This window comes from Chaetura pelagica, unplaced genomic scaffold, assembly GCF_000747805.2.
Source record: "Chaetura pelagica isolate M959 unplaced genomic scaffold, ChaPel_1.0 scaffold142, whole genome shotgun sequence".
NCBI classification, from domain to species: Eukaryota; Metazoa; Chordata; class Aves; order Apodiformes; family Apodidae; genus Chaetura; species Chaetura pelagica.
In genome coordinates, this window is record NW_009952973.1 from 2,147,565 (window position 1) to 2,162,999 (window position 15,435).

Below are 15,435 nucleotides of genomic sequence, written 5' to 3' on the forward strand. Positions count from 1 at the left end.
ATGCTGTTAAAATTGGCAGCTGAGCAAATAGCCCTGCAACTTTAAAAGAAAGTGACACTGAGGCAAAGGACGTGTGAAGGTTCTTGCGGCAAGAAGGCAGGTTTCTCTTCCAGCAGTGATCAGCACCACCAGCTTCAACTACTTGCACTTAAAGAAAATTGTTTCCACCCAGCAGTTGCTCCTTGTTGTATACTTGGTTTCTGTGTCTTTTCAGGCTGAAGGCTGAGGTTGCAGGATACACGCTGCCTCAGGTAGCAACTTGCAAGGAAAATCCTCAGTAACCTCCAGCTGCTGATGTCTTTGCTTTTAGCTCTGAGCCCCTGGAGAGTATGGAGAGGACATTAGCACACTGACTTTAGTGGTGGTGGTTAGGGTAAGGTTTGCGGTGGCCAACCCAATACTGGGCAAGGGTGGCCTTGTCTGCATGGAGGGGAGTTACATGGACTTTGAACACTGCTCACCCCATCTGAAGCAGAGGCTCTGGACAGACTGCCTTTGGACAGAGATGTGTCTCTCCCACTTTTGATCAGGTCTGAACAATAGCTCCTTTTTTATCCTGTTCCATCCTTATTTATGGGGAAGAGAAAAAAGAAAAAAAAAAAAACAGGAAAAAAAAACAAAACAACTTTGGTTCCTCTTGGGTCAAGTGGAGGAAAGATATGAACTCTATTTTTTTTATCTTCTTTTTTTTAAAAAAAAAACAAACAATAGGACTTTGATAATAACACTGTTAGCTTCAAAAAGCTCTGCTGCACAGGGGTACCAGATATTTTCTTTTGGCTGCAGTGATCCGGCTGCAAAGTAGGCATAAAAGCACATCCAAAAGCATCTCCAAAGCATAACGAAGTGACTGTTTCCTCTTTGCTCTGATATATAAATCCCAGCAACTGAACACAGACCATGATCATTTGGGTACCCAAAAGGAGCTGGCTAGAAAATATTGGATTCTACTTCTAACTAATGATTTATAATGAATTTTATTTCCCATTACCTTTCCATTAGACTGTAATTAAAAGTAAAAAAGCTGCCCTCAGCAGAGAGCAGTGAAACAGGGCTGGCAGGGGCAAACTCACCACTCAGCTGCATCCTTTCCCTGGCACTTACTCCTCACAGTCATTTTCTTGTAGGGTTAGGGAAACAAATTAATTGACTGTGTGCACTTCCGTTCATTTCTTCAGAAGAGTAAGATTTTACATCTTTGGGGTGGTCTAGCACAAGTTCTGGGAAGGAGCTGAATTCGTTTCTAAGATGGATACATATGCAATAGGTGTTACAAATTACTGAAGACCGGTAACTGAGGTGCTGCCTGTGGAAATTAGAGAAATGAGCTTAAGGCAAAATGTGATTACAACAAACGGATAGGTACAACTGGAGACAAGTTCTCAAAATCCTTATGACCCTTTTTCTCTCTATCATTAGCATCCTCATGCTTCCCTGAGTGCCTGCTGTTTCTGGCAAGTCCAGGTTTAAACCATAGTCTCCAGGTGAAACAGGGACTCCCCCGTGTCTGACTCCACTGCACCACTGCAGAAAACACTTGCCTGAGAACTGCTGGAGTCACTTGAGTTCTGGGGCCGAAAATATGATGTTACTAGCTTCATGATTTGGTTTCTCACGTAGCTTTTTAAACTGATTCAGACATATTCCCTATGCGAATCTATAATCTCCTTTTTTAGGATGAAAAATGAGTAAATGTGGTGTTGATTTCTCCCCACCCTTTTGCAGTTGTATTTGCCCCTTTACATCCCACGACCGCTTCCTCCCACTCCTATTTCTATTGTAATTTTCCATCCTTCTTTATTAAATTTTCCAACCTCAGCTGATAACTCATCCCTCTTCTTTATCTTCTTTTGACATGGCAGGTTTTCTGTACTCTTCCACTCACGTCATCCTTCTTTCTCTCCATTTCTTGACTCTAGTGGCCGCTTTTCTCCATCGCTTGCTTTCTTCTTTCTGCCAATGTGAGTCTTTCCCCAAATGTCTGTCTGCAAAATCTGCAAGCTGAGGCTTCAAGCCAGCTCCTAGTAAGAAACGGGAACAGAGCAACAAAATGGACTCACTTTTTAAGGTTTACATGTCTGTGTTTCACAGCTTTGCCTTGTCACTGCGAGTGAGTAGCTGGAGGAGGCTACTGCCCAGCAGAAGTGCATCTCTGCCTCTTCCACATGAACTTTGCTCACCCCCTACACTGAGCAGCCTATGATGGGGTGAGGGGGGAAGAGGAGGGAGCTGTGGAGCTGAGTGCATGAGGTGATTTTGCAGAGGTGGGTGAGGAAAGTCTGTTCAAACAAAGGTGTGAGTAATTTAGCCTTGCGGTTTGAGTCTAAAAAGCCCTAATGAAAGACTGTCGACGACAGCTTAAAAAGCCATTTGGCAAAGTGATTCCTAACCCCGCCCGTAATCTTGGTACCACAAGCAAATAGATTTGTGCAGTGAATCCAGTGCTGTTTTCCTGTGCATCAGAGCAAAATAATTGCATTATTGTCTCTTAAATTAGCACTTGGCTTTCCATGGTATGGGTTAAAGCTCCAGCAGACTTTGGTCTTCTCTCAGAGCAAGGACCAAGACCTTTTCACAACTAGAGATAGCACTCAGAAGCATGAAAATGGCTCCTGGAGAATATGTACTCAGTTTTCCTTCTGCTGGAAGTAGGTAATCACTGCATAAAATGGAGAACACTTGGAATGTATGCATAGTGTATGTATACAGGGTATGCACTGTTTATTGCTGCAAGTACTTGGTATTCACACGTATTCTTTTCTAGAAAGAGCTGAATCCTGTTTAAGTTAGTCTTTCCTCCCAGGAGGTTATTGCCTAAGCTATTGATCAGTTTAGCTGAGACCACACCTCTGGATGTCATCCAGCCCAGGCTCCTGCTCCAAGAAAGGCTAACCTCACATGTTGGTCACTTTACTGAGGGTCTTAGGGAGTTGTTCTTAGCACAAAGTGGTTATGAGAAGGAGGTATATGCTTTGGCTGCTGAAATAAGTGTGCCGAAGACAGGAAAGCACTAAGGAAAACACTGGTTTTCTGTAGGCTGTAGCTTAAAAAATATTTGCTGCCTAGTCCAGGGAATAGATTGCAATTTTTAATGCTCGTCTGCCTTAGGTTTCTGGTGGTGATATGAAGTCGGTGAAGCAAGTAAATGCAGGAGCCAAGACAGAAATTTGAGGGAAAACTCAAAAGCAGAAGGGGACCTATGGGGTGCAAGAAGGAAAGCAGTTTGTGACTTAAGAGAAACCAGAGGGAAAAACAAAACAAAACACTGAAAGTTGCAGAGGCTTGTGAGAAAGGGTCGACATTTGCAGTCTGGGTGAAGAGAGAAGGAGAGGTGAGAGATGTTCAGTAGCCACCCTGTGAATCTGCCCAGCACTGTCAACCTGAGCACAGGTGAATGTGGGCAGCTGCTGGCAGCACCAGCATCAATCTAAGGAAAACTGAGGGATGAACCTCATAAGCTCAACAGCTCATCCCTTCCTTGTGGATATTTCCTTACCCTCTTCTTAAAAGAATTAAGGACGGAATAGAATAGCAAATTACAGTAAGTATTCCCAATGACTAGCTTGTGTGCTACAGGACGGGATGCCTCTTTATGCATATACAGTTATGCAGAAAGTCTCCTGATAAATGTGCTACTTCTGTTGCATGTCTTCTCTTGCTTTACTAATAATATCAGCACCCCCAAATTTACAGCAGAGCCTCTGTGGTCACCCCAAGTAATACAAATGCTCATACTGAGTGTGTAATGCAGCAGTTAATTAGTAAACCTAGAGAACTAGCAAGTATTTTTTCACTGCAGCAAAATCCTGCCTGGGTTGCTCTGAAGGATGTGGTACAATCTGTTGCCAGAGATTGTTGCAACTCATCTGGATGGAATGTGAGCTGGATCATGTGGCAGCTCCTGCTGATGCTTTTGGTGGCCTCTGCAATATGGGAGACTGGTTTCTATTCCAGTTGAGTTGGTCCCAGATTGTAGCTCTGAAGGTCTTCATATTGAGTAGGACAGGTATCGCCAGAAGATTTTTATAGGGAAACATGAATGTTCAAGTAAAATCTTAACCCCTGCCTTCCCTACATGTATCTTGCAGTAGAAGCATAACCAATAGTTACTGACCACTTGGACCCTCTAAACAAAATAACCAGCCAAAACCAGACCCCTGCAAGACAATTTGCAGATGAGGTTCCAGCTGAAGATACAGCACAGAGGCAGGGATGAGTGGCTGGGAGCAGGGTGTTAGCAGGGAAACCTCTTTAAAATATTGTGACAAACATCCCTGAAATCACAGGTTGCTCTTCATCTGTCCGGTGAGCAGAGGAGTGAGGCCACTGGGCACAACCCTGTGCCCCTGGGGTCCCAGAGGCTGCGGTGTCCCCAGCGTGCACAAAGACAGTATCTGAAACAACGCGACATGCGGCATAAGCAACCCGTGGGAGAAGGGCATGTGGAAATACAGAAGGAGACATTTTGTAATTATAGAAGCAACTGACAGCATTATAAAAGACTATAAAGCAGAGATTTGTGAGAATGTGTAGCTTGAAAATTCAGCATGAATTGGCAAAGTGGGTCCATGACTAATCAGAGGCCCTTTGTACGATCAAGTCTAACCTCTTGTTTAATGAAAATACTTCTCTGAATAAGTCTCATTTAAACTACAGTAAATACCTTTGAATAAAATGTCCAGCCTTAATATGCAACATTTTAAATGACAGAGAAGTCACCCCAACCTTTGGTAAATAGCTTGAACAGATAATCAAGCTCTCTGTTTAAAACTGTCATAGTATTTCTAGCACAATTTAATAGGGGTGGAGTGTCTAATTGCTGGTAACTGGATCTGTTACCATGCTGTGTGCCAAACTGGCAAACTCTTATTATTGGATTTCTGCTTCTCTGATTAAGCCTTTGCAGGAAAGGAGCTGTGATTTCCCCCAGTGAAGACCCACAGAGGTCCCAAGGCCAGCCCGCACTCCAGGGGCAGTGTCAGGTGCTGAAATGCATGGGAGAGGGTGTCCCAATGTGCTCCCACTGTCAGGATAAGGTTGAGGGACCTCGTTCTCAGTGGGACACAGTAGCTTTTGGCATCAGGGCTAGTTTTCCTGCTCGCAGGCACTGGCTCTTGGCCTTCAGCCGGTTCTCCCATGGCTACTCGTGGCCAGAGGTTGGCCTGGGATTGTGGCTCTGCCGAGAGGGTTGCTGTCTGCCTGTTGGTCTTGGGAAAGACCTACAGGAACTATTTAGAAACCTGTTTGGCAGAGTTTATTTTGACAGGGAGCTGGAAGCCCTGGAAGGTTGGACCTGTGTTTGCTGCAGTGGTTTCCCAAAACCACTCTTGGTAACCCGAATTTAGTGTCTGTCACATTAAAGACATGACAAACAAAAGGGACTTGTTTCAGAACTACAGGGTGGTTGTGTTTAAATGTTTGTTTTTAACTAGACATCCACTACCTGGCTAATTATGGAGCCTGAATGCTTCTGGAAATCACCAGGGCTGTCTTTTTCAGACCTGTTGTACTTGCTGTTCCTTTCTCCCTGATGGGGACAATGTAGATGCTGATAAACCCTATTGACTGGCATCTTTTTTGTTTTCTGCAGCTGGCCTGGTCTTTGGCCTTGTCCTGCTGTCCCTTAAGCTCAGAATATGCATTTTTTAGTAAACCTCTCTCTCTACCCCCTCTTGGAATTGTGTTGAGAATTCTGGAATTAGGTAACAACTAATGATTCATTTATTGATATCCTTTAAAAAGTGAGCTCTGATTCTGTCCCCTCATCTCCTGGGTTTCCATCCTTTCAGGAAGGCTAGAAAACTGAGGCTGATGAGGAGCCTGGAGCTATTCTGCAGATTAAATGGTGGCTATGCTACCTGCTTCTCAATTGACTATTTTTTTACTGTGTTGACACTTTATTTTAAGGCTGCCTTTTAGAAAGAGGGGACTCTTTATATGTTCTTCTTTTTCTTTTTTTTTTTCCTAGCCTTCTTCCTTTTTTGAGCCTACGTGAGCCACGGGGCTCCCCGATTGCTCCTGTTCACCCTCTCACGGAAGCAAAATGTCCCTCAGTGGAGCGTGACACCTTGGCTGCAGCGCCTCAGGAGTACTATAAAACAGATGGCCTCATCCCATGTCATTTTCCTTTATTGATGTTATTGCGGAGCACCGTGCCATGGCAACCAAAGGAGCTGTAGCTGGGAGTGGGAGCGGGGCAGAGGGAGGAAGGGCTCTGAAACTGCTGTTTGGGACCAGCCCTGCTCCAGCAGCCGCAGCTCGGTCGGTGCCAGCGCCTCGCCAGCTCTGTGTTTACTCAGCGTGGCAGTGAGTCACAGGTGCCATGCTCCACCAAAGCCACCTCTGGCAGCTTCCCCGTGAATCACAGCAGCCTGAGAAGACTTGCAGCAATGCCTGGGCCACCAGAAGAATGATCTCACTGCTTGCCGAGGGGAATAAGGGTCGTCACGTGGAGCTCTGCTCTCGGAGCCAGAAAAATGGCATCCTAGCAGAGCTTGCAGGCCACCTAACCAAACATGTGATTCAGTGTTATGGGACCAAACTGGACAAAGATCCCTCTTGCAGGGAAGCTAGGAAGAGGCTGCAAGATACATGCAAATAATTTCAGGTGGCTTTCATAAGAAAACCTGTAAGGCAAGAAGGAATTATCTGGCACAGGGTTCACAAAGGACTTAGTTTCAAGAATTTCTCTTTGCATCACCTGTCTTCTTTTACTTTTATGATTCTCAAAGTGGCATTGCCAGTCCTGGGTGATCATGATATGAAGTCTGATGATGTAATCTTTGCATACCATATCCTGCCCATGGAGCAGAGTTACTGCAATACTGGTTCAAACTCACTTGACAAACCCAGCTGAAGAATTTACTCAAGTTTAACTCCAGATGAAATCAAGTGCTTTTGCCTGTTCTAGAAAATTAATTTATGGTAGCTTTCCATTGGATTTGTCATTATTTCGAAGAGGTTGCCAATTTCTGAGCAGGCAGCAAGTGGTCTTTTCTGATTTAAAACCAAAAAATACTAACCCTGTGCTCCTTCTTCTAAGACAAATCTTGAAATGCCATGAAAGGTGCTAGTTATTTGTTTAAAATACGTAGTCTTGTAAAATCAAGACCAGTGCAGAAAATCGGTAGATTTTTTTTCATCATCTTGAAATTGTACAAGGCTTAGAATTTTACAGAAAATAAAAAAAACAACTTGTATTTTGTCAAGAAAGGCTGGTGGGAGTGGATTTTAAGGAAGCTGGAATTTGCATCAGTGACAATGAAGCATCTGAAAGCTTCTCCTTGCCTCTGTTGTTGGTGGCCAGAGCACAGACCACTGGAGAAGGAGGAGAAAACTGCACCCCAGAGATCCCTGGGGATTTTGAGGTGCCACATGTGCTGGCTCAAAAGCATGTGTCCAGGCTGAGGGAAGCCAGGGCTGAAGCAGGGAGCAGTCCGTGGGTTCAACTCCTGTACACTCACTCTCTCCTTGAGCTGTGAGCATGAAGGCCAGCAGCCTGCTTCCCCAGAAAGGCATCCTCAAGTGTTGGTGCTAATTTGATAGTGCTAACAGTCCCCAAAGTAATATTTTGTCAGCTGCTTTTTTTGTTCCTTGACTGTCAGGTGTGTGCTGGTGGCTAGCGACATTGAAAGGCGCAGGTTAGATAATGAAACCTCTGGGCTAAGAGCTGATAGGACCAAAGAAACTGATCCCAGATGGGACTTCCTCGCTGTAGACAATCAGACTGTGCTGCCAAACCCACCCCTGCTTGTGTCTGTTAACTTTATTGCCCGTAGTCCCGATGTTGATGTGTGTCATGGAAAAGACTTGTGAAAATCTCAGCTGAGAATGAATGTGGTGGGTCTCAGTGGCACATTGGTCCAAAGGTATCAAGCCCCACATTTGAAGCACTTGTGAAAATTGCCCTTGTATGTTTTCCTCCTTCCTTTCAGCTTCCTGGTCTGATTTTAATATTTGTCCAGCTTAGCTGGATTGCTTTCCTGGTAAAAGGAATGGGCTGCTCAACTGGGGCAAAGGATCACTCCACACCTGCAGGACGCACTGAGTGACCTGGGTAGCTCTCTAATGATTTTGCAGGTAAGATGGAAGCTATCGGATAGAAGGCTCTCTGTCTTTTCCAGAACAGCTACTTTGCTCATGCAAGTGTGTATCTGAGCACAGCCCAAGCCAGAGCTGGAGCACCAAGGGCACTATTTGCACAGCCTCTATGAATACCAGCTCTGTTCTGGCTTGCCGGGTTTTAGGGAAGTGAGCTGCAATCACGATGACATCAGGCAGCTAATGCCGAATTTGGGCTCAGTGAACTCTGAAAGTGCCTGCTCCTTGTTGGTGAATCTGAAGCCTTTCAAAAAGACTTTCCTCACTTGCTCTTTTGAGTCATAACTGCAGCGTGTGCAGCATTGCCCAAATGTAGGAGGTGACACTAGACTTGCTCTTGGGATTTCTTTATATCTCTCAGTGCGGTGTGTTGGGTAATCTTAGAAATACTGGTATTTTCCTCTTGAACAGTCTTTAAAAAGTCAAAGCATGTGTGCCCACGTGGATGTGGAGGGATGTGGGGTAGTCACTGCTCCCTGCATCTCACTCCTATGGGACCTGGAAGTGTGGCACCTGCAGCTGGTTCCAAGAGGTGGCCCTTGCTCTCTGAAAGCTTTAGACAAGTGGAGGTGGGTAAAGGAGCTAAAATCTTTGAATCATGGCTATAAATGGAAGAGGTTTTTAGAGATGTTCTCTAGTGAAGTGGCTGAAAAGTAAAAACACTTGGAAATGTTCTGAGCATGAAGGAAACCAATTGTTTATTATCCTGTAGCTGCTCTATGTACAAATATGGCCAAAAACGTTTTTTGAAGAGCTTATATAGTGAAAGGGAAGGACATAGAAGTAAGGAGATCTGTTGGTTTGTTGCCCTGCTTGCCAGAGGGAAAAAGGAGCCCCAGGAATGGGTGCCCCAGGAAACCTGGCTCCTGTGCCCCAAACTGGATCTCAGCTCTGTGAGCTGGGTACAGGCACCTTGTTTTCATGAATGGGAAAGCTCAGCATGCCCCAATTTTTATTTTTTTTTCTCTCCCATCTTTTATCAGTTTATTTGTCATAATAGGATTATGTTCATTTTGGCCCAATCCCAGGGGTGCCTTGTATCTGCTAGGAACAACCAACAATCAAAGCCAAACCTTCGTGTTTCAGGACAGATATCTGGGGCCAAGCAAATCGCACGCCCCAAAATTAACTGTGTGACTGCAGGACTCCTTGCTGTCAGCGTGACACTTTAATGGCTGCAACTTCAGAGGAGCCCAGCATCTGAACCTAGGGCTTCCTTTTGGCATACACCCAATTTTAACTAGTGAAATGTACCACAAGGCGTCCAAAATATGAATTATTGGTCTAAACACAGCAATTGACAAGGCACTTTGGATGAAGGGAATATACTGTATGATTATGGTAGACAAAAGAAATTATTCTAAAGACTCTCTCATTTCTTTAGAGTTTTACATCATCTGCTGTACACTGAGCTCTGCTGCTTCTCTAGCAATTTTTGGTATTTTGAGCTCTTCAGAAGTAGGATGCTGATGCTTTCTAGTGAGCAATCTGGCTCTAGTGTCATGCATGAAAACAAAGCTTTGCTATTTATGTATATAATTGTTTAAAGAAAGAAAGAAGGAGCCACCTGAGAGAAGATCATGGGGCATGAGTGAGATGAGCAGAGCCAAAGGCATTGGTGGGTAGTGACAAAGAGGTGTGAAATGTAAGTGCCCAGTGTGTTTCCTTGCAGAAGCTGCTGCTCCAGGAGCAGTCAGGTTGAGGCATGCACAATGTAAGCCCTGAGCTGTTTGTCATTACTCAGGGGAGCAAGACAAATGAGAAATCAATTGAACATCAAACCATTGTTGCTGATAACCTATGTTGAAAATAAATGATTCATCGAATGATTTAATTGATTCATATACATGGCAAGGAGTCCCAGTCTTGATTTACCTCTCCCAGACCTCTCCCCCAGTCAGGCAGGAAAGTCTTGCTTCCACTCATTTTATTTGTGCAACAAACATCCTTTTCTTTTGGCAAGGATTAAGCCAACCCACTTACAAACTTTTTTTTTTTTTTTCCCCTCTCTGATTGTTTACTTTGCCTTTAAGTGATTGGTAACTCCACTTACTTACATGGTGCTTTTTAAAAAATCTTGACTTTATGCCAGAAGAGATGGGGATGGCTGTGTGCAAAGTGCTGGGCTCTGTGCCCAGCAGGGCAGGCAGATAACCCTGTCCTCAGAGAGCTGCAGTCTACAGCACGGGTTTACAGTGTCCATCACTGAATCAATGGGAAAGGGGAATGTTTGGAGACAAAAAAGCCTTCTGGAACTCCTCCTACAATATAACGTGGAGTACTTTGTGTCTTGAAATCCGTATGTCCTCTGTAGGTATAAGTGGTTGCTCGCAGGGGTTGAATGAGACTGTGTCTCCTCCCTGCCGCTGGGTCTCTGTTTACCCACCAGCATGAGGAGGAGGTGTTGGAGATCTGCCTCTGCTTTTCCACAGCAGTTAGATAGGGTCGTCAAAACAGAAGGGAAACAAGGAGGTGTTTGCTGTAAGAGCAGGGACGGGATGGGGAGGGAGGCGTATCCATCCTGGCTTTCGTAACCAGTGGGTGGCACCGCGGTGGTAAAGGTGTGAGGAGAGCTACAGGAACACAGAGGTCCTCCCTGGCTGATTAGGGAGCACAGATCTCCAGTGGTGCTGGCTGGGGGGGAGCACCTGTGGCAAAATGAGGGAGGAAGAAATTTTACCAAGGTGATCAGGTTGCTAAGGCAGAGGCAGCCTCCTGCTAGCCCTGTGTGCCTCAGCTGTGTGAAGGGGAAATGGCTGGCTGGGCCTTTCGCCACCCGAGCTGTACCACGGCGGCTGTTGCTGTTGGGCTGCATGGTTTTGCCAGGGTTTCTCCGAGTGTCCTGAGACCAGGTTGCAGGGAAGCAGTGTGAGTTACCTGGGGATAGACTTCTCCAGTTGAAAACAGTGTAATCCCACTAAGCTCCTTGATATGCCAGTAACCTTAAGAGAGATGGTGACCAGCAAACTGGAGCTGAAACAGCAAGAGAAGACAACCGCAAAATAAAGGCAATCTCTTGCAGTTATTTGCCACCAAGTAGAAGAATCATAACTCAGTTGCCCAGGGGATGATTAAGGATGGAACCTGACTAGCTTTTAGCTTGATACAGCTGCTATAGGATAAACTGGATTGTAGAATTAATCTGGCTAAGGAATAATGCATTCTGCCAGGATATTTTTCAGCTGGATCAGTTTTTTCACCTAGCTTTTTGAACCAGTGCCGTGGCTGGCAGGGCAGGAGAGACAGTTCAGGCAAAGGGAGCAGCAGAAGCTGCTTATTTTCTCTGACAGTTCTGCTTCACCCTATCACTGCTGGGGCTTAGTCTGGCAGTAACTACACCAACCTGGTGTAAAGGGTCTCCAGCCCCTGTATGAACAGGACTCCTTTGTGATTTTATCGACTGACATTTTTGGCTTGGTCTGTCTGGCAGTAAAAGGGCTAAGCGTGCTACTTTGTACATTTGTCTTTTCTTAGGTAATTACATGTTTTTGAACTGCACTGCAAAGAGTTTGTGCCTAGTATCAGTCTGCTCAACTTGCATCTAGGAGGAAACCATCAGAAATGAGAAGAATAACCAAGAAACAATTCCTGTACCTGAAGTGTCTCCACTGCTTGTGAGCCTGAGCATCCCACTGCCCTACAGTGTAGCACAAGTGGGTTACAGATAACATTTCTGTTTTGCTAATGAAACTCTGGCTTCTGCACCAAAAGGGTTTGAAAGCCTGTAAATGAAGAGTCTGAGCCCTTCACACCCCATCCAGGGAAACTGTGCAGGCGGGCACTGGCAGGACAGTGCTTGTGCTGCGCCCGGTGTGCACTGGCTCTCCAGCTGCTGGAGCTGAGGCCACAGTGAGCTCTGTTGAAACTGGGTCTAATTATCCCTCTCTTGGGTGTGCAACTTTACTGGCTCAGCAATGTTTCAGAGAAGACAGCATGGATTGGGTATGGCAAGGGAGAACAAGGTTAAAGACAGGGTGCTTTGACTTCACAATACAGGATTTGGGAGGGTAGGTGGCTTGGGAGTTCAGAAGGAGCAGTGTGTGGTGAAAAGAAACAAGAAGAAAGAGCTCCTGAGGATGGTGCTCAGCAGATAGACACTGTGATCACATGGCCATAGACAGGGATCAAATCCTGGAATGATGCTGGTGTGTTTGTACTGCTTATTATTTCTTTTCTCATTACTGGTTAAAAGACAGCAATATAAATCTGAGAAGGATTCAGCATTCCCCATCCAAGGGCCTTATGTTAGCAAGGAAGTGCCTCTGTAAGCATTGCTTCAGCACTGGTTCTGCAAAGAGGTTGCACGAACTCTTTATTCATGATTTTATCTTGCTACCTGAAATACATAAATAGCCTAAAGGTTCCTCTGATGGACTTCTTCCAGCTCTTTGATGTGCCAAAGATAATTTCTGTACATACTCCCTCAACCTGTCCCCACTCCCTACGTAAGGTTTAATGTTTCTACTTGTTATGTTTACCTGTCTGTACTAGACTGTAAGCTCTCCAAGGCAAGGACCTTGCCATCTTTCATGTTGGAGTACCTTGAAGGAGTTGTAACATCAATAGCTATAAAAATGTGATATAAATTATCAAAGCAACATCAACTAAAACAGCTCAACTCTTTGGCCTCTCCTGTGCCAGGTGAGCTTTCTGCGGGGCTGCCGCCTGCTCCTGACACTGGCTTGGCATGACCAGCAGCACTGGCAGCCTGGTCCCCATGGGCAGCTGCTCTTGGGTGAGTACATGGTGCCCTCTGAGTCCTGTGGCTGATATGACAAGCAGGGTGACAGAGCCTATGCCCACCTGCAGCTGGGCTCCTTGCAAGGTGCCAGCAAGGCTTTTTGGAAAGCAGAGAAAGGCTCTCCTTGCTTGCCTGCCCCTGGGCACTGGCAGCAGCAAAGCCCTTGCTGTGGCTGCTGACTCTCTGGAAGATTTTCCATGCACCAGCTGCCTGTCCACCGGAGAGAAGCCATGTTGCCAGCAGCAGGACTCCATGTCCCTGTCAGTTTAAAAACACGGGACTATACTTTCAGTAACTCAAGAACCTCACAGCTCTCTGGATTTAAGTCCCCTCAAGTGAGACCATAACAATGGAAGCAAATGGATGCATCCCTGCCCACTGGAGCTAATGCAAGAAATAGGCAGAGCCAACCAACACATGATCTCCTGCCCCAGCTCCCACATAGCTCTCACACATCCCTGGGGCTAGATCCATGATCTCACGAGGTTGCTGGGCCCCTGCCACTCAGACCCACAGTCCACAGTGCATTTGCAGCCAGGTATCTCTTGCCTTCCCTACGCTGGATCTGGTTTGTTTGTGCAGCCTGGGATGTGACAGGGAGAGACCTTGTTTTTATAACCTCCTGTTATGGCTGGAGGTGACGCCTCTTCAGTGACGGCTGGGAAGTAGACTTTGATCCGGTGCATCAATGCCTCCTCTGGGAATTCAGGCCTCTGAATCTTATTTGCTCTGGGCAATAGTCATGAGTAAAAAGCCATCAGATCTTATCACTGTCTTGCTGTGTCACCGCCCCTTGAAGACAGCATCTGCCACAGAGAGGTCAGGCAGAGAAACCTATGGGTAAAAGCCCAGTGTGCAGCCCAAAGCAGTGCAGAACTTAAGGGGGGGACACGTCCTGGGATTGGCCTAGCCCTGTGGTACTCTGAGCAGCTCCGGGACTAGCAGCCATCAGGCCACAAACCCAAGTCCCAGCTATAACTCTCTGCCAAGCATGTGGCCTCCTTGTCTTCCTTTCAGGTTGCAGTAGGTGTGGGCAGGGTGCCATCAGCAGGGTCTCACCAGCATCAGGTGCATTCCACACACCTGGGAAAAAACGTGTGGAGAGCCCATCAAGTCCTGGCCAGCACATGAGGAGGCAAGCTGGGCTGAGGCTCTAGACAGGCAGGCATTTGGTCTTCCATGTGGCTCCCAGCACCTGCTGGTAACAATCCAAGGCCAGGCTGTGCTGCTGTGGTGTGAACAGGGTTTGATTTTGGATTTTGCAGCTCTGATCACTGCAGCATCCCAGAAAACAGAGAAAGGGGCCTGGTAGAGGAGCAGGGTCAGGATTAGGAATAGGAAATTGGGACACCCATGTTCTGCTTCGGGCTTTATTACACACCTTTGCTTTTCTTACCTGTAAAAATACTGTTAATGCCTTCATGTTTTTCATGCCAGTTTGGTTTCTGAAGGATTGACCATGACATTTGGAAGTAAACTAAGCTGAGCTATACTGGTATTGTACATGCAGGTTGCTTTCTTTTTCAGTGAAGCTTATTTCCAAAAAGCAGGGGAGTGGCATGCTGTTAAAGGCTCCATCAACCGGTTCCTGCAGGGAGCTGCAGACCCTATGCCCAGCCAGGCTGCCTTTCTCAATGCTGGCTCTACATTGGACCTCAGAAGTGCCTGCAGTTTTGGTTACTTCTTTTGCACATCTGCTTCTGAAGACTGTTAAAGGCTCTCCCATATTTCTTTCAAACAGAGCTTTTATTTTGCTGACCCGGGTCTGCTATTCACTAATGAATTGGATGCCGTTCATTGCAGCTTGAAATACTATTTTGCTACTCTTAATGCCTCCCATTCATTTTTGGTGGTGATTGGATTCATAACAGCAGATATGCAGCTTTCATTGATACTTGAAGTAGCAGCAATACCCTCAGCAAAGGCGTTTTTGTACATAGGCCTCCAAACCTTTCAACCACGCTATCATGGAAAACCATAATGTCCCTTTTCTGCAATGCCCCGAGCCACCTGCAGCCCCTGAAAGGGCACATTGTTTCCCCAATTAAAGAAACAACACAGGCAGTGTCTGCACTGGTTGCAAGGGAGGGCTCTGGGTAATCTCTTTTTGCCTTGCCTCCATCCTTCATCCACCCCTCCCCATCCTGTTTGAGGCTGAATTTCGGTCCATCAGCCATTTAAATCTAAATGGGAAGATATTTGTAGGGTGGATTATCTTAACTGCTAAATGAGCCTCTTGATGTTATGCTACCAGGTGAGGCTGACTCTCCTGGGGTGGCAATCCTGCTAGGAGCAATTCCTGGGTGCTGGCTTTTCACACAAACAGCCACAGTTTTCTTCTTCTTGCTATCTCTGGAAAACCATATGCCTCTAAGTGACCAGTGAGGGGGTGAGGTGATTTTTCTTTTTCCTTTATTATTTTCCAAAAAAAAAGCCCTTGTGTGGGGAGAAGATGCTGCACTACCTTTTGCTCGGATAAAAGGAGTTGAACAGCATAGCACTGCTCAGACACAGGAAAATTACTCTGTCTAGTGCATATTCTAAAGAGACAAAATAACAGGGTGAGATCAAAATCCTCTTTTTAAAAGAAGGGC